This window comes from Paralichthys olivaceus, chromosome 16 (assembly GCF_024713975.1).
Source record: "Paralichthys olivaceus isolate ysfri-2021 chromosome 16, ASM2471397v2, whole genome shotgun sequence".
NCBI lineage: Eukaryota > Metazoa > Chordata > Actinopteri > Pleuronectiformes > Paralichthyidae > Paralichthys > Paralichthys olivaceus.
The window spans coordinates 5,572,949-5,592,421 of NC_091108.1; the positions used below are offsets into that span (position 1 = coordinate 5,572,949).

The window sequence follows — 19,473 nt, forward strand, 5'->3', positions numbered from 1 at the left end:
TGTTTTTGTTTAAACCCATTCTAAAATGTTTTTAAGCAGGAAACTCATTATAGTGTATATATTCCTGCAATCATGAAGTAACAAATACACTGTTTTCCAAATAAAACCATTCGGTGGAATAGTTATATCTATCGAAGTGAGTTGAAATCCATAAATCATATTACCCAGCATTTCGTCTGGTGCTGGCTGCAATTCATCTGAATATATCCAAATATGAGCTGAATACAAATCCTGTAAAGCCTGTTGAGTACCAGACAAATTGCCCATATCCAAATTAGAGAGGAAAAGCCGTGAAATTAAACAGTTCCCCGTCTGTGTGATACATTTCAAGGTTATCTCCGTCATTAAACGACAGGAGAGTGACACTTCAGGGTTCATGCTGGATATTAAAGAGCGCTGCGGCAGCCACGGGACCAGAGCGCAGTAGGTGTCCAACCTGAGGCTCTTCTCCCCTCTGGTGCACTGCTCTAATGTGAGCATGTGCTTCTTCGCATTAGCAAGAGCAACGCTGCAGCTGCCATTTGACTGAACAGTTTAACAGGCCAACACAGTGTTTGTGTGTGATGCTGACACAGGGGGACAACGGTACACGAGACCAGATCCTCAAGCACGAGTCAATAAACAGCCAGAAAAGACGAGGATTATATTGCTCCTGTCAATCTAGAAAGTCATGAAAAATATCAGTTTTGCCGGAGGACAAACTCCAAAGAATACGTTACATTTTGGCTTCTATATATGTTATTGATTTTCATAATAGGGATTAGACTCAATAGCAGTGTGTGACAGCTGGAATTGTCCTGTCGCTCGGGGACAGTTGCTCTAAGTTTTTGCCCAGTGATAAACCTGTTATATTTCCATCTCGATCCCATTCTCTCATCCGTTTTTAATACACTAGATCAATTTATAATGTAATGTCTTAAAGGTTAAATTTGACCATGAACTGACTGAAACCTGTGAAATTCATGTGCTCACTATTATCATTTTCGTCTCAGAAATTCACAGCAGTGCTTCATTTTATGTGCAAAGTAATGGATGATGGAATTTAAGATTATTTTGTAGTCAGGATGAATTTATAAGTTAAAACATTTTTTTTAATGTAATTTATGCACCTTTCTACCACCTAAGTCAAAAGAGACACGCGGCTTGGCCCATTATTTTATCGCTGCAAATCTTCTCATGCCCCTCACCTCATTTGTCTTCTAGCAAGAAGCATACGTTCAAACAGACAGGCAGTGCTCCTGCTACTCAGATGAAGTCACTTAAAACTTGTGTCAGGCCTTTTATTGATTATAATATGTAGAGTTTATTGAGACAGTAATAAGATAGCTATCCAATAACACGGAAAATATGTACTGATATTTGATCCATTTTATTACTCAAAACTATTTGTATTTGATGGAAGAGGGAAATATGAACATTTATCATCTCTTACAGGGGGTCTTTATTGAAATCTATATAAAATCCATATCAAATTAAATGTATTAGTATTAGTATACAAATAAACCGTTGTTGATGCAGATGTCAATTTTAACCCTGTGCCTTTCGTACATGTTTCTAAATGAGGTGATGCTATCCACAGTTATTTTAGTCTTATCTGTCCATGGTCACCCTCCATAATGATAATCCACATATTCCTTTTGGTTTCAATTATGCATATTCATTATTAAGTAGATTTTAATTATGGTTCTGTTGTGGGTGTTGCAATCAAAGCCCCACACCGACCTACTTTCAAAGTTGAAAGACTATCCACTAAAGCTCAATTATTCCTTAACTTTAATAAATAATTACTCTGGTAAATGGTAGGTTATGCAATTCCGTGTGCGGTGTGAGCACTGATGATTTGTTGCATGATCAAAAACGGGTCTGCAGGCTTACAGGCTTATTTTGTCACTGAAATTAATAAGGCACAAATTCAGTATCTTGCATGAAATTATATTTATAATGTTTTTCATTTTGTGAATGAAACTCATGCAAGCTGCTTTGGACTTAATGTCCCTTATCTAGTGATGCATTGAAGCAAGACACAATGAATGTTTAACGTGTCTTAAATAGAGTTGATTCTGTACACTTGGCCTTGCACTGTTTAGTTTCATGAAGGGTTTTGAAGTTTGTATTACGTTACTTCGCCTTCTACACAGCGGAACGAACTTGTTACTTGTAGAAACAGGCTGTGTGATTGCAGAAGGAGCGGGATGTGCATAAAAGAAATAAAAGAGCTCCAATTAATTTTGAGCTGGTTTAATTTGATGTGTTTTCAGACTCAAATTTAAATATTGAAATTAGTTCTGACAGCCTCTCTGGATGCCACTTCAGAGTTAGTCAGAGCAGCTCTTGATGGTATGAAGCAACTTTGACACACAAAGAAAAAGCATGCATTGTTTGTTTCATTGTGTAACCACGAGTAAGGTTTCGAAGGATAATCATCACCATCTTCATACCGTGAGTAGGAAGGTATTGTGTACATTTGAGAAAAACTACTACAAACACAGATTAAACGGCCACAGTGTAATGAGAGCCAGCAGCACAGAGTCTGTTAGTTTGGCATCAGAGCTTTGACGCACCCTCACATCAGGACCCATTAATGTTGCGGCAAAAACGGATGTGAAGACTAACCACCCTCCTGAATAGCTATTCTCTGTTGTTTCTTCCATGTTAGTGCTGATTAAATTAACAGAAAGGCCTCCTTCTATTAGGTAAGAGAGCTCACTTGTGAATACAAAATGTTCTGCAAGGGGCCAATTAATATTATGGAGTTGTTAAAAATAATACATTTTAAATAATTCAGAGTCAGTTGGAGGAACACTGAGGGATTTTCCCAGGGATTTTCCCCCAAAGGCTTTGCTTTGCCCTGTAAAACAGCTAATGTTACACAGAATGTTAATTAATGGAAAGATTAATCTGCTTAGACAAAATAATTAATTCAGTTTGTTGCCTGTCCGACCCAAAACAAAAATTTTATAAGTTCAAATTTTAGATCTTTTGTCAGCCCTAAGAGCTTTCCATCATTAATGTGCCCCACATTTTCTTTTTTCAGTGTTATATTTTTGTGACTCAAAGTTGTTGTTCTCTTTTTTGGAGTGACATTCTAACACTCACCTATTCTGTCAACCAGTAAGATATAATTATCCTGTGGAGCTGACCCAGCCAACACACTGAAAGCACTTTAATCCCCACTTGACATTCACAAAAGTTAGTTTTCCTCTATTATTTTTTTTCCACTTTGAATCCTTCCTAAGCTTCTTTTCATGTCCACTGTCACTCTATTTCGCACTCATCTTGAGTTGCTTTTGCATTACAATAAAGAAATGAGAATGTTTTGCAGCATTAAACACAAGAAAATTATTGTTATTCGCTGGGGAGAAATAAAACTGAAACTCATGACACATCCTAATGGGCTTCTCATGGTTGAATGGTAAAAAAAAACAAAAACCTTCATCTACAGTGAAAATGCAAAGCAAAAGATACACACGCTGCACACATGGTGAGGTTAAAGGCCTGTTTTCAAGTGCCGCATGACATCAGAGATTTTTTATTGTATGTTCGTCTTCGATATGGGATGCCTCATGGACCGCCCCAAGATTTGTCCCATCAATCTACGATGAGAGAGTGGGCTTCTTCACAGGCTGTCTGCCATTCTTTCATTCTGGCCCTGTTGGGAATGGTGATTGGATCCCAGTCAACCAGCAATAGATGGATTGGCCCTCAACCAGGATGATGGAGTGGCTCGGCTGTCTATGCACGTGTATATAGATTCATGTGTGGTGGTGTGCAGTTGTGCGTGCTTACCCTGTATGCATGCTGCTCTCGGCGAACATCAGCACATCTGTTTCACTCCGTCTCCTCTCTCTCTCATTTGAATTTTGAGTTCTCTCAATCATTGCCAATGCTGCTGTGCGCTGTTCCCAGCTTCTGGGCTGCGGGGAGGACGGTGTTCCTGTGAACAAGTACTCTTGACTTGGCCATCAAATTATTATCAAGGCACAGCAGAACGTAATCCCAGTGGAAATGAGCATTCAAGCCAGCACTATTAGAGCATATGTAGTGTAAGATGAGGTAACCAAGGAAATGGGAAATAGCAGCCAAACTTTGTTTCACACTAAGTAAAGTAGAACAGAACTCAGTAGAGCGCAAACCACCCCCAAGGTCCAACAGTCCTCTTATATTAAATCAAGCTGCACCAAATTGCATGCTCATTGATATCAGTTCCCGCAATTGCCTGTTTGTTTTTTTTTAACAAATATCCATGCAAAAAAAATTCTTGCATCTTTAAAGAAAGAAAAATTCCTGGATCTGCTCCAAAATTGAATGGGTTCTTTTCCATGTCACATCATTCCACCGTAGTTTTGCGTGATGCTGCTGACAAACTTATAAACAAACAATCTAATTAACCGGACGGGTGAAAATATGACATCATTGCAGAAGCTAATTTCTATGTACGTACAGTATGCAGAGATAATAATAATTTATCTAAACTAAAGCCATGCTGATTGAAGAAAAGGTTTAACCCAGGAGTTCCACACAGTTTGTGCACACAAGTAACATTTTGAAAGTGTTACTATTATGAAAGTTAAATATTCACACAGGCTGATTTCAAACCATGTCACTCATACTCGTGTGCACCATGTTTTATTAATCTGTTCTTTTTTTTAACGACTTGTTAATTGCTTTGTCCCTGGTTATTGAGATGACTGCCATGCACTATTACACCAGTTTAATGGTGTGTAACTATTCCTCTTAACAAAGCCATCAATCACAGGTGTTGCTATGGTAACAGCATTAGCCATTATGCAGATGTTCTAATCAAATGTATGTCACACCTGGAGAGGTCGCACAAATACCACACACAAGTTCCAGTACGAGAGGAAATCAGTCTTTGTGTAAATAGCAACTACACAAATTCTGTTAATGTCCTATACCTTCTATGGATGCTATTTATAAAAGGTCATTTTCACACTTTAAGAAAATGTGCATGGCTTGCAGAGCAATCAGCAGAAACCCAATCATCTGTTTTGTGTAAAAGGGCCAAGTTATTACAATTAGAGCAGCTTAAACCCTTCACTCCTTTCTTTTTGCTCCGCTCAGGTTGTTTGATAGTTTTACACTGTACTTACATTTTTCCATCATAGCACCTGTTTGTTGGCCTTGAAGCTGCAGGACATCAAATAGAACATGCTTATGCAGTTGACATTGTGTATTGGTCCTTTCCGCAGAGGAATGGTTGCTCGACAAGTTGGATCTCAAACGGCGGATGGCCAGGTTTAAGTACTGTGTGGTATTGAATTCTCTGGTGATAATTGACCTGACAAAGGTCTGTTCGAGTGTTTCTGCTTCAAAAGAGGTTGTTCAAGATGTTTTCATTCAAGGTTGTAGCCTCAAGCCTGAGAAGGTGAGAGTGAGTCGAACAGGCTATTTACAACTAGTACCCCACTCCTCTGCCTTGAACGGACGTTCTCTGTGAAATTTGAATATAATCCAACCATAGGACCTATGGAACATGACTATAGGAGGTTTGACTTCAGAGGAATTCTTGGGCAATTTTATCCATTTTCAAAAAACTAATCAATGCACAGTGTGCACTGTTGCCTAGAAGTCTTTCATCCATATGATTACAGCAGTGCTACTATTACCTGTCTTTTCCATAAATATCGTAAATGGTGACCTCCAAATCCCAAAATAGACAAATGTTTCAACAACCTGTAAGAAATACTATTTTAATGTTTTTAATCGACAAATCAAGTGTTTTGGTTATAAAATCTTACAACTAATGACAAATGCCTGTTGCAATTCACTGATGCCTCATCAAATGTTAACATGCAAAATGAACAAAATATGTAACAAAACAAAACCACCACCAATAACATTTAAGAAACAGATTATGTAGTATTCAGTTCAGCTTTTTCCTTTGGTTGAACCAAATAATGACAGTTGAATCTATCTTGTGGAACATAAATCTGAATGTTTGCAGTCGGGCAGTTCTCTCTTATCTACACCATGCCAGCAGCTAGTTGGGTCAGCCTCTGGATGTAACTGTAGCTCATATAGTGAGTCTCATTAGTGGCTGAATGCCAAAGGGAAACCAGAACTGGAAGAGCCTCCAGTGTCACTTTGGGGCGCTATGGGTTCCATAAGAGGTTGGGCACAACCTTTCCCCAAAACACAATCAAAATGCTTAACCGTTTGTTTGTGTGCCAGCATGTGAAGTATAAATACACAAGCTGCACTTGGAATTATCCACTGCCTTAAAATCAGTTCTCTCCACTGATGGATGCACCTCCAGGGCTACTTAACTGTGTAAAACTAGGAATTAAAAGGAGTTCCGCCCTTAGTGTGTGCATTAACAGTTGAACTGAGTGTGTGTTATGTACTTTTTGACCAGATTTGTAGCCAGTGAGTCATCATTACACATTTTTAGAGTATTAAACTGTATCAAACCTTGACCCCAAATCTGATGAACCGTGAAATTTGAGTGGCGTTACAACACTCCAACATTCATTCAGCTTAAACTGTTAAATTTAGAAAATTAGCAAATCCTTCACTTAAACAAACAGTAGCCTTGTGTGCTTTTAAGTCAATTAAATGGCGTTTGTTTTTTTGTTGTAGCTCTAGAATGAGGGTTGTCTGTTTAAGAAGTTGGTTAGGGAGAATGTTTTCACACCCATTATGTATATTTACCATCTACTACCATGCTATGTGATCTGGCGGCCTTGGAAGTTCTTTGGCTTTGGCATTATGACAGCGTTGGCTTTGCCCCACTTACCTCCCACCCCCCATCCCTTGACCTCTTCATTAGATAAATAGGGCAGCCTATTCTCTGGCCTTCACTTGTGATGGACAGCATCTGGCTGTTTCCGATACCCACCGTGAGAAATGGGGAGACAAAAGCCTCCCTCTCCTTCCCTTTCTCACAGTTTCCTCCTCTTTTCTTGCCCCCTTGCTCAAGTGTCTCAAAACTGAGCATTGTATGATATCACATGTCTTTGAATGGACCGCAGATATGAGAGAGGGTGGGACACAGCAGATGCCCATTTTCCCCACTTGCCGTGTTGTTTTTCAGGCGGAAGTTAAATCGATTGGTCACACTTTGCACAAGGTCGACGGTAATACGTCCTCCTATGGCAACACTGCAGTACTGGATGCCATTTTTTTCTCAGACATATCGTCATGCATTCCTTTGTGGATTTAGACACATTAAGAGATTTATTTGGCGTGTCAAGTCAATGCACCAATAACAGCTCCTCAGCTGATGTTCTCACCACATCCTATACCCCTTCTTTGCTGCATGCTTCCTCTTCAGTATTACTGAAAGTACAACTGCTGCTGCTGTGAGGATGACAAATTCTAAGTCTGGGAAAGAACTTGAAGAGAACAAGCTGTAAGTTGCATCATCCACCACGTTGGGAAAGCAGGCAGTTATACCCCAGAATGGCTGCAGGGAAGAGTGGAAGGGGCGTTGGGCTGCAACTAATGATCAATTTCCTTGTCAATTCATCTATTGATAATTTGTACACACACATCCATTAACTGATCAATAGTTTATTGAATAAAATGTCAAGAAATGCTGAAATATGCCAAATATCACCATCTGTAGCATGTTTTGTTCTGTCAAACCCAGAGATAAAAACATTCTCACTTGTAGGAAGATTTAGCAGCTTACCTTTATAACTGACTTTGCAGTGATCATAAGCTCCACCAGTATTAACGATCTCAGACTGTCAGACCAAAGCTTAATATTCGGGATATTCTGGCCTTCGACAAAAAAGTAAACACCTTCTTCATTTAAAATGTTTGAACCAGTATTTGAAAAAACGTAGAAGAAACTGACAAACCAGGCCTGCATGTTATAATGTGCCTGAGAGCTAAGCAAAAAACATTTTATCAGCACTTTGTCTCCTTACTGTGTGTGCACTAGTGCAGGCAGACAGGCAATCCATCATCAGGCAAATATAGTATGTGTCACTGAGGAAAGTACTCCAACAGCAGAGTGAGTGCCACACACATCCATATTTTTTATGTCCACATGCAATGTAAGGTCTCCCTGGCTTGAAATTCAAAAAGCTTTTAAAAGCTTTTAATGCTAAACAGCATTTCTCTGTTGTTATTATTATACATTTTTAATTACTTAATTAATCATTTCGTATTCTTCGATTTTAGAAATAGAAGCATTTTTAGAAGCATACCTATTGTGATACATGGGACCATAATTGCTATTATGTTTTTCTCTCTGAATCATGTCACATTTTTCACAGTTGGATGAGAATTTATAGGGGATGACATTTAAAAAAAAATAATTTTCCTTCTTCAACCAGCTTCACTAAAATGGCAGATTACCAAATGAAGCTTATGCTTATTGTTAGATTAGAAGTGCTTTCTGAAAGAATGTTTGCGCCCTCCTCCTTTGCAGCTCATTTGGTGCAGGGCAGGCTGACAGCTCTGAAAGAACAAGCCTAGGGGAATGCAGTGCGCACGTCTGATGTCGTATCTCCTTGGTCCAGCACTTGTTCTTTTGGAGCTCTGCTGAACCAATCCTGCTCCTTGTACTCACCAGACCCTCAGGCCCCACTTTGATCTCCCTTAACAACCAGGACAGCAGTTCAAGCATCTTGTTATATTTGACTGTTTAATCCATCAAATGTGTTTGTCTCAGCAATAGGGTAATGAACATCTCTATCTAGGCCTCGCTTCTGTTGAATAACTCCTGTGATAACAAACTTGTGTAGGATAAACTTGCATGAAAATTAAAATGGGTAATGGCTTGCTTCTGGAAATTGCTGGTGTCCTATTGGTAGGAATGATGCTTATTTCCCACACCTTGATTAAAATACAATGACTCTGCGTGAAGAATGGCAATTTACTCCCCTCACATTTAGCATGGGATTCTAATACTGTCTTCTCTGCTTTGGCAAAGTTTTCCACAGTTTCAGTCGAGCAGAGCTTTAGTAAAGGATTTAGACTCCTGAATCAGCCTTTCAGGTTGTGTCCTTCTGCTAGCATGTCCAATACAATCTACTGTATCAGCCCCCCTGTGGCTAAAATGCCAAGCCACTAAGCAAAATGTCTCGACTAATTAGGAGCTTTAGAGTAAAGCTGTAGAAATACATCATATGACTAACTTTTTTTTCCTCAATTTCCTTTTTGCCAGGGTCTACTGTAATCTCTCATATTTAAAGCTCTACGTTTCACTAAAAACGTTAAATGTTTTCATCTTAAATGAACTCCAACTGAAAAGGCTTTGCACTTTTGTATGATTATAGGAAGTCTTCAATTGTAAAATGTCTCATACTTTACAAAATGAACAAATGAAGAATTTGAACCCTCTGGGAAATGTCTGAACTTTATACCTCAGACATACAAACCTTAATACATAATGTTAGTCCCACGTGTATGTTCCAAAAAGCAAAGAAGCCACACGTTTTATTAATTATAACTATAATTTAACAAGAGTATAGTGTTTATGGCTTTCCTGGATAACATATGGCTATATAATCTGCTGGGTTTTACAAGGAGACATGTTGGACTATCAGCAGGAGAAGACAAATCTTGAATTAATGTGTTTGAACTCAAGTGAACCAATATCTGCTTGTGTTTGCCCAGATTCAAAATTTGCCCGGATTTCTGCCATCATTTAATTTTGTATACTTAAAATGAGCTGCTCTTTTAGCTGAAACAAATTTACATTTTTATTTCATTTGACCTTGGCACCTCGACCAGGAGACCTTGGTACTAATAAAAATAACTTTTAAAGTAATTTTCATTTTAATGTGAAGTTTTTTCAAATTAATATCACATGGATTGCCCCCAATCAGGCAGATTAGTGTTACAATACTTTCCAGCTTTTCAGACAAATACATCGGGGCTGGATCCTGCAGTTTACTTCCTGTTATAGATTGATACATACATACATACATACTTTATTGATCCAGAGGGAAATTTAGACTTCCAGTAGCACCACTGGATGGTTTTTGCACTCTCATACAAAGTGCAGTAGATTACTGGTACAGATAATTGCATTTGTAGCACTTCCTTGTTCTTCACCGCACTTCTGTTGTAAAATCCCACTGGAAGCTGCACATTGTTGCAACTCGTACAGTTTCTGCGTTCTTCAAGGTCTGTTTCAACTCCTGACAGACATTTTATCGGTTCACGTTCTCCGTGCCACCACTCCCAGATGTTCAGTGCATCTGATCTGTATTTCATAGCCGTTCATACAACACAAAGGACCCGCAATTAACTCTAACTATTTTTATATCTTCTGGGTGGTGCTTCTTTCATCTCTATAATGTATTTTATGATGGAAGATGGAGCCAACCAAATTGCGTGTACAAATCTATAGGGGGGGTGGATATTGTCGTGGAGGACGTGTCCTGTTCATGAGGACGTATGGACTATCACAAGGCTTGTCAGCTTCCATTTGTTTATTTCATGGCAAGCACTCTGGTGACACAAACTGACTGGTTCTCCTTGAGAGTATCTTGTGCATGTCAGTCTGTATTATTGATGCAGAGAAACATGTAGAAAGAATCAGCCTCAAGGATTTTGGTCTGTTGTAGAAAAACCTCTGTTGCCCTATTTTCTAACCTTTGTCAACCAACAAGGACGAAGCAGGTATGTAGACACTTCTATGCAATTTCCAGTTTGCATCAAGTGTTAAGAACATTTACATGTGGAAGCAGGGATCCTACTGCTTTGATCAATAATATTAATAAGTGTTTATTGAGAAATCACGTGATCCCATAGCTTAATATGGCATTGTCAGATTTCTTGGTTTGTCCACTGAGCATTCCTGAACTCAAATATGTTCACTTAACAATAATATAATAGAAAGAATGGCCACATAAATGATTTGAATTATTAAATTTCAGTAATAAAATGAACCTTATATTACTTGCTGACTAGGAAACCTTCATTAGGTTGGTATTTGTGCCGATCCGATGCATCACTACCTGTAATTGTAGTTTTCCACTGTTGACGAGTGATCAGTTCAAATAAAATGAATAAGGTTAAATGCAGATTTATTGTCCAAGCTAGCATTCAAACCAGTACAGCTTGCATTACTTCTATTATTAGCTTTCTGTGCGTGTTTCATTTCCTATTAAATTCTGGACTGACACTAAGCTTGCTGAGACTGGTTTTGCATGCACACTGTATAATGCTGCTATAAGGGGTGATTGATAAGTTTATGGCCTAAGGTAGAAGCAGATGAGTTATACTGCTCCTGTTACATGCACTTGCAGTTCAACTCTCTGAGTGATAGTGCAGAAAGTTTGAAGTTAATAACTTTTGTGGTATTTCTGTTTCGAGTAATTGAAGATTGCAAGTCAGCACTGTCTGAGAAAATGGACAACATCGGCCTTCGTGCAGTCATCCACTTGGTCTCAAGGGCTTATCACCCAGGAAGGTCTATAAGGGAGGGTGCCCCATCTTACAGCTCAGTGATATAGTAGCCTGCTGAATTCAAAGAGAGAGCCTGGAATATGACCCCCGTTCTGGAAGCCTGGTCACTTTCTGGAGCTACAAGATGGCAGATGAGATCCATATGCTCCTTGACATCTTGAGTGCGTGTGTAAATTACAGAACAAATAAATAAATGCTAGGTTTTCTAAAATTGTGTGCTAGCTTATGACTTTATCAATCACCCCTTGTATCCTTGTCTTCACACTACCATTAAATTATGTTATACTATTTGATATTTATAATAAAATGTGATATCGAAGCTAGCAAGCCATTTAACATTGAGCTCCTTAAGTTAAGACCTGTCTATCATCTGCATGACTGTGATTCGTCTTCTGCTCTCCACCTTTGCCGTTTGCATAGAACTTTGATAAACCTGACACTAGGAGATGGATTTCCCAGCCAACCTAGCTCTAAAGTAATGGGAACCCAGAGCGTAACAAATGGTGGTGCCAGTACAGAGCTGGCTTCACTGGTTGTGCAGGTGGTCCGCCATTCCCCTTGTCAAACCCCCCACTGCTCCCCCAAAGTGGCCATGGAGACTTGGGTACGATTATTTTAGAGTTCAGGTTACAGACCAGCTCTTTCACTAACCATTAGTCACACTCCAATTTCTGTGATGGGAATTTTCTTTTTTTTTTTACTGTCCCCTCACATTTTGTAAATGTATACACAGCCTTTCCCCCTCAGACTTGAAAGGTCACAGCATGTTTTTGTAATTTCATGTCTGCTCTGATTATTTTCACCTTAACCGGGGTGCTGCGCCTGTGGAAAGCAGATGTCATTTGGCTTTTACGCTTGGAAATTGTAGTGTGGTCTCCATTTGACATAAATGATGAATAGAACGTGTGCACTCAGGTGAACGGGAAATGTTCATTTAAAATTTCAAGTCTAAGGGTTTGAAGGATTTTCCCCCATTAGACTGGGTCTTTGTTTTCTCACAAATCCTGACCGTTGCTGAGCCAATAATGAGTATTGATTGGACTGTACTGACCTGTTTGCTCTTGCAAATGTGTGTTGTTTTATTCAGGAAAAGCGAGAGGATTTTGAATCTGTCAGCACATTTAGGAAGGAGAATGTGGAAGTCGCATATGAGATTAGAAATAAATTGCACAAAGAAGAACCCATAAATCTGGGTCAAAAGCAACATTAATTCAATCTGATGAAAATTTTATAATATTCCACTAAATAGCAGGTTGGATGATATAAGCTAATAGTTTACCCTTACAATAAATATATTAAGTTAATGTGACACCCTTGTCAGTTTTAGTTGTTCAAATTTGATGTGACCAACCAACTTGCTTCTCAAAATTTGAGTCATACTTTGCCCCAGAGACTCTTCTCATTCCCCCACTTGTATTATTTAGTTACAGTTTAGCTGCTTGATTTAGATTGCCAATTTGGTCTAGGGTATTTGACATGTAGACTAATTTGCATAGTCAATTTAGGGACACAGGGTTAGTTTAATTCTGCAGTGAACATATTTTGCTGCCATGGTGGCTTGTCCGCCCACAAGTATTGGCCATCTGGTGACACAATTTCAGAACTGCTCCCCAGGAAAATTAAGAAAAGGTTTCCAAAGTAGTTATTTTCCTCAAGAATGCATTTTATAGTACTGTAGGGGGGGTGGACACCAGAACACAAACACCTGTATAGTGTAATTGAGACTCACACAATAGCCCTAAAGTAAATACTCTATTATAATGGTCCATGGCGGTTTTTATGTTTACATGTCAGATGTGTTAAGGATATTCATCCCTCTGTTTGTTTATGATGGGAGAACTAAGTAGCACAATGGTAGCATTTATTACTGGGTAGGCTGCACTAGAAAATATTGTTCTATGCTGAGCCCCCAAGCATGAGTACAGCATAGATAATTCTTTATTTTAGTCTTCTGGTGGTTGTAACCTCCTCAGCAAGTTGCCCCTATTTCTAAAATCTTTAAAAGAGGGTGTTGAAATTGGGTTTTGGAATAAAAATATGCACTATATTCAGTTAATGTTAAAATTAGGACTGGTGTGGAAACATTTGTGTTTTTTGGTTGTCAGCTAACATACAAAGTTCCACTAATGCTTTTCCTAATATTGTCTGAAATATAACTGCTGTTGCAAAACCAGTTACTGAGATCAGAAGTGATGTGAACATTTTCCTGGTGGGAAGCCTCATCATAGGTGAACACCAGGCGAAACGCATTCGGGAGATGCTGGAGGAAATTATATCACGGTTCACCTACCATTTCAGTTAGGGGCTGTCCGATGGGATCAGCTGCATGGCTCAGAGCAGAGAGAACGAACCCTAACCCAAGTAGGCGCCTTACCTTTTTGACAGTCTAACTTTAAGCATGCAGCACCTCTTAAAAGCTGACCTGTGATCATGATGGCATGCTGTGTTTACTGGCTAGCAGCCCCCTAGCGTGACCTGAGGTATGGCTCTGACCTCAGTCTGAAATATTTGATTACTGTGGGAAGAGGGGGGATTGTACTGGGATGCTTCAGTGTTACCAGCATGGTGGCCCCATTAATGCCATGCTGGTGGGTCAGACAGTAGGGAGCCTTAATGGAATTTAGTAACTCTAAGAATGCTGATCCCTTTGCCGCACCCACTGCGAACACTCAGCTATGAAACCTGGGATTAAAACTAACCTACTTAAATTTGGTCTCATAACGTCTTCTGAAGATCATTCAAATGTTGAATTTGTTTGGCAGCTCTGTCCTTGAGATTTGATTGAGATCTTTTTTTCAAAGTCGATTTAAGTGGTTTAGCATCCTTAGTTTTTTCTAAATATTAACCTCACTATACACAAAGTAAGATTTTGAAAGGGAAACAAAAGGATAAAATGTCCACTGAAAACAGTAATTCGAAGATAAGATGCTTTTGAGTGTTTTGGGTTGCTGATCACATCCCTAGTCACCCCCCCAACATGATCCACTGGTGTAGAGTTAGCTGACAGTTGTCCTGACTGGGCTGTCAATGTCCCAGAGGTCTTTGTAAGCTTAGACACTTTGCTAAAAGCAAGAGAAGGCTCACGTAGAGGGAAGAAATTCCGCAAGAAGGTTTTTGATACCATGATAGATTTGACAATGAAATGATGTGAAACTGTCAAGTATTAGTATAGATGGATATGCCTAAGGTGTGTTTAGAAATGGAAATCCTTAAAAGCTTGATGGTTTGAATTTTCGTGCTAAGTATGGCTGGGATGTGCAGGTATTTTTCCCAGACGTGGTTTCCAGGGGCAGGACTGTCTCTGAGGTACACATTTCTTTTTTCTATTTGCGCCTCAAAGAGCACTGCACTTTAGCACTTTACATTTAGCAAAACTTCCCCATCAAGAGGTAAAAATGGCACAGAGATCTCTGAACTATTTGAAAAAAAGATGTTCTTCTCTCGTGGAGCACTCATGCTCACGTCGTTTTCATTATTAGCTTGCTTCTTTAGCCACAGAATTCTCTTCTATAGCCATAGCGATCAACGCTCTGAATCGAGTTCTCCTGATCTGTCATGCTGCAGAAATCCCTGAGATAAGAAAGAGAAGGTGTAACTCTTAAAGGGCTAAATGAAGTTGAATAGGTGGAAAGGGAAATTACTGTCTTTCTTCTCCATTAGCACTCAAATTAATCCACTCATTTCTTCTCTATAAATTTATGAGGCACTGATGCTATAATAAGAAGTTTATGTTGAATATTTAATTTCCTTAATTATTTTGGGCTAGCTTTCTAGTCAGCCAGTTGAAGTCCATTTGTTACGCCCTGCTATGAATGGTTAATGAAGAGAAAAGCACTAACATTTCCTGTAAAGCTGTGGTCGGCTCAGATTACTGTTTAGCCTGAGCTATTTAGTTATTTATCGAATGTATTTAAACTTTGTGCTTCCCGTAAATATAAACTATCAAGTCTCACCAATAAGTAGCATGAATTACACAATAAGTTAAGAGTTACAATTTTAGCATCAAGGAAAGCAGTTAGAAAATCTCCATTCTACCTGTTAATTGGTTGTTTTCTACCACTCTTTGTTAAAAGGTTCGATGCATAATATTCATTTACATGCAAAACGTCATTTATTTTTAAGTTTCCCTGTGCTCCAGAATGATGACTCTGCCATTGTTCCCCCATGTGTTCACTGTTTTGGTCAACAGAGGGCCCTTATCTTTCCCTGTCAGTCAAGCCATTGTTGAGGAGAGGGACCCTGCAAATGCAAAATGGCACAAGTGATGGATTACTCTTTTATTTGGCAGGCTTTTCATCTGTTGAAATGGTGTGTGAGTGTGTGTGTGTGTGTGTGTGTGCGTGTGTGTGTGTGTGTGTGTGTGTGTGTGTGTGTATGTGTGTGCGTGTGCACTCAGGCATGCATGTTTGTGTTTGTTTGGGAGCATTTTTTGGATTGTTGCATTGTTTGGAAGAGCATAACTGATGCTGATGTTGCAAAAAATAAGACGAAAACTACTTACTTTACTTTACTTTTCAATTTATAACAATTAATCACTAAACAGGGGAAGAAAACCATGTGACAGAAAATGTTGTTATTGATAGCAGTCTCTCCTATTCATTGTATGTAAATTATCATATTTAATTTTACAGTGTGATAGTATAAACTATTTTGGTATATTTTCAAGCTTTTAACATGTTTATCTAATAAGGATTTGTGTGATTATTCAGCTAAACAATAAAACTTTGCTAATCCCGCCACCGATACTAGAAATACTGTTCAATTAATGCTACCGGACTGTTGTGTCTTATTGTGTATTACACAGCTCCTTGCCATTAGGCGGGGCTGTCTTGCTGCAGTAATACTATCCCATGAAACAAAGTGGTTTGGCAGTATTTTGATCTAGAATATTAATTAAAGTTTCTTTGCTGACTCTGTCAACTTGTATAATTAGTAACCATATTTAGCACGATCATGTTAACCTGCAAGGAAAGAAGACTTGCTGATGCTAGCACTGCTATTTAGCACAACATTAGCCACACTCGGCAAACCAATATGAAATTGTTTACCTAATTATTTTCTGTTAATTACTGAGACTGTATAGCCCTGCCACAGTAGACGATCTAATTGTCCCACCACGGTTTCATAATGAAGAAAATATTTATACACCTCTGATAATAATATAAAATTTGTATAGCTTAGTAGTTTGCACCTTTGCTTCGCTCAGTCCCTCCTTGCCCATTCCTGCAATAGTCTAAATCTACAATGTCCTTTCGTTGAAATAAGTGGTTATGAATATCCCTATTATTTAAACAAACCAAGCCATGAGCATGCAGCCCATTATCAGTTGTTCATGCAAGAGGCTGGCTCGTAATTTGTGGTTTATTTCCTTTTAGCTGTGGAAGTAGCCTTCTCCAACAGAGGGAATAATTTCATATCCCCTTCCTTTTGATTGCAGTAAAGTGATGCACTCTGGTGCAAAGCTTGGGGAGATTTCCTAATGAGAGCCATTAACAATGCTGAAGTTGATTGGTGTGTTTTTGAATGCATCCCTTTGTGTCCGAGTTGTTTTTTCTGCATGCCAATGGGACATTATTAGAATATTAAAATGCTTTATGAGAACTGCACCGGTTTGTTCTGTGAGAACAAAAAAATAATTCCTTACAATTTCGAGAAGCACTTCACTGACTCATATGTTGTTGTTTTTGTGTGGCTGAAGTATAATACATATTGACATTGAACATCCGTGAAGCTTAGAGTGTATTTGCAGTTGACACTTTTCACTGTAGCCAGTCAGGCTACTTATCTTCCTGAGTGCTAGCACCTTATCCTCTGTGTGAGGCAAAAACTTATTGAGGGAAAGCATCTGGAAGGCTGTCTTGTCAGAGACAAAGTGTAGCCTCCCCAGGTTGGTTCTGTGGGGCTTTTATTAGGAACCTCCATGAAGGTTTTTCAGATTTATCAAAGTCTTCTCGGAACACTGTTACTTGCTCTGTCTTAGGCACCGTAGAAAGTTGTGGTCAGTGTTTAGATTGTATTGCAATTCCAATATTTTAGCACATTTTAGTGAGTTTCTGTGCAGGTTTCAGGTTTGCTGCTGGTATCTGAGCCAGATCCACCTTGATTTTAATCTGCTTCAGAGTCAAATTCCCCCCGAAAACACTTGTGTTGTTAATCTTTTTCTTTTTGGTTGTGACTGTTTTCATTTTCTCAAGATCTGTGGAAAAATGTAAATTATAGACGTCATAGAACAAACTGCTCATTTGTAGCAGACAATGTCAAACACTGGAAGAAGACAAGCTTTGCAAACATTCAGGAGAAATGCATTCAGAAAGATGCAGAGGTATCAATTTCCTCTCTGAGAATAGCCTCTCAAAACAGGATGCATTGTAGAAACAGCTTACATCTTTGCAGGACTGTTGACAGTAGCCTGTGAAATGTAACACTGCTCAACAGCTGCTCTGTGGCTTTTCCTTGATTGGAGAACTAACTAGGCTGCTTTCGCTATCACTCTTTTCACTCCTACAGAAGGTGAGATGTTTTATGTTATCCTAGTCTTGTAGCATTTTAGTAAACTTGAAGGGGGTGCAGATGAATGAGATTTGTGTTGTGTGCTGTCAGGCTGTCAGTTCAAAAATAAAAATGCTCCTGATAGGAATCTCTGTGGATTGATCATTGATCAAGAAAAACAAAGATAGATCCTGGTTAATAGAGCAGAGGAAGACATATTCAGGTGAGAGAAGATGTGAGCTGATCCATGCAAGCTGGAGAGGAGGACGTTGATGACATTGAAGGTCAACTGCTAAGACATGTTTGGATAAATGGAGCCAGCATCCATATCATTGATTGTTGACTCACCCTTTTGAAGTTGCACAGAGTTGCATTGAGTCCCCTTGTCTTGCTCGCTGTTCTTGACCCGGTTCTATGCCTCGCAATAAAGCACCCTGGGGATCTCCATAGTGCTGGAGCAGTGACTATTACTCCACTGTAGGACTGTACGAAAAAAAAATTGCCATGCAAGATGAAACAATAAAAATGATGCTACATCACTAGTGCTAGCCTCTCATGAACATTACCATCCCCCGGTTTTGCATATTTCAGCTCAAAGCGACTTTGCTGAGCCACCCGCTTCTTTGCATTCATTGTCACCCCGTACCCATCACTGAGTGCAGTATGCAAGGAAGTCGCTCTCTGGAGAGGTCCAGGGAGCGCAGGGGGCCAGAGGGTAGAGAAGGGGCACAATGCTGTAAAGTGCCTCAGTGTCGCTTCATTTCCCCATTTTAATTGGGCTATCTAAATGCATCCCCGGTTTGTCAATACCCGCCGGGGTCCCAGATAAAAATGATTTGTCTCATGCATTCTGCGGCATGCTCTGCTGTTCCCCTCAGAGAGCGTGCCCTGCCAGTTGTCAGCAACAGAGTGTAATGGTGAGCGCACTTTTTTTGGGGGGATTTTCAATGAGTATTTGAAAAAATAGGCATCTTCCTCTATCACTCATTCCCTTTTTACCTGCCTGTTACTAACATGTCAATACAGGCATACAAGCACGTCCACCTGAATGGACATATATAGTGACAGAGGCCTCAGGACACAGTCACATATCTGAACAGGCACGTACACATGCCAGCACTTGCTGAAGGTCAGCACCGTGAAGCCAATCTTATCTATGTTTTTATGTGCTCTGTTTCCCACTCTCCTTGTGGTTTTCACGCCTCCTGTCGCCACGTCCCATCCCCTTTCCTCTCAGTGCTGGAGCCAGCGTTATCAGCAGACAGTCCTGAGAAAAATTCATGGCCTAAAGTGTGCTGCGTGTTTGGAATGTGGAACTCAAATATGATGCAGACACAGTGTTTGACATTTTTATTAATTTTGCACAGGGATGCATTACTCTGCATTTTTAAAGGCATTTGGTGCTTAACTCTTAGTCTCAATAGAGTGCTGCTCTTTTTATATTGTGATGGATGCAAATTCTTTTGGTTAGTGAGAAACCATTTAAATGTTTGCTTCCACATGCTTCCTCCAACGTTAAATCCCAGGAACTTACTTTCAAACCCATGTTTGTCAGTCATAACATGCCCCATGCATGTGAAATAAATAACAGCA

The 19,473-nt window shown here is 39.4% G+C and overlaps 1 protein-coding gene across 16 annotated transcripts in view; it reads left to right on the forward strand.

The window, feature by feature from the left end:
• LOC109638972 (receptor-type tyrosine-protein phosphatase F) overlaps positions 1-19,473 on the forward strand; it is a 157,438-nt gene that overhangs the window by 16,106 nt on the left and 121,859 nt on the right. The gene's annotated exons all lie outside the window — the stretch shown is intronic.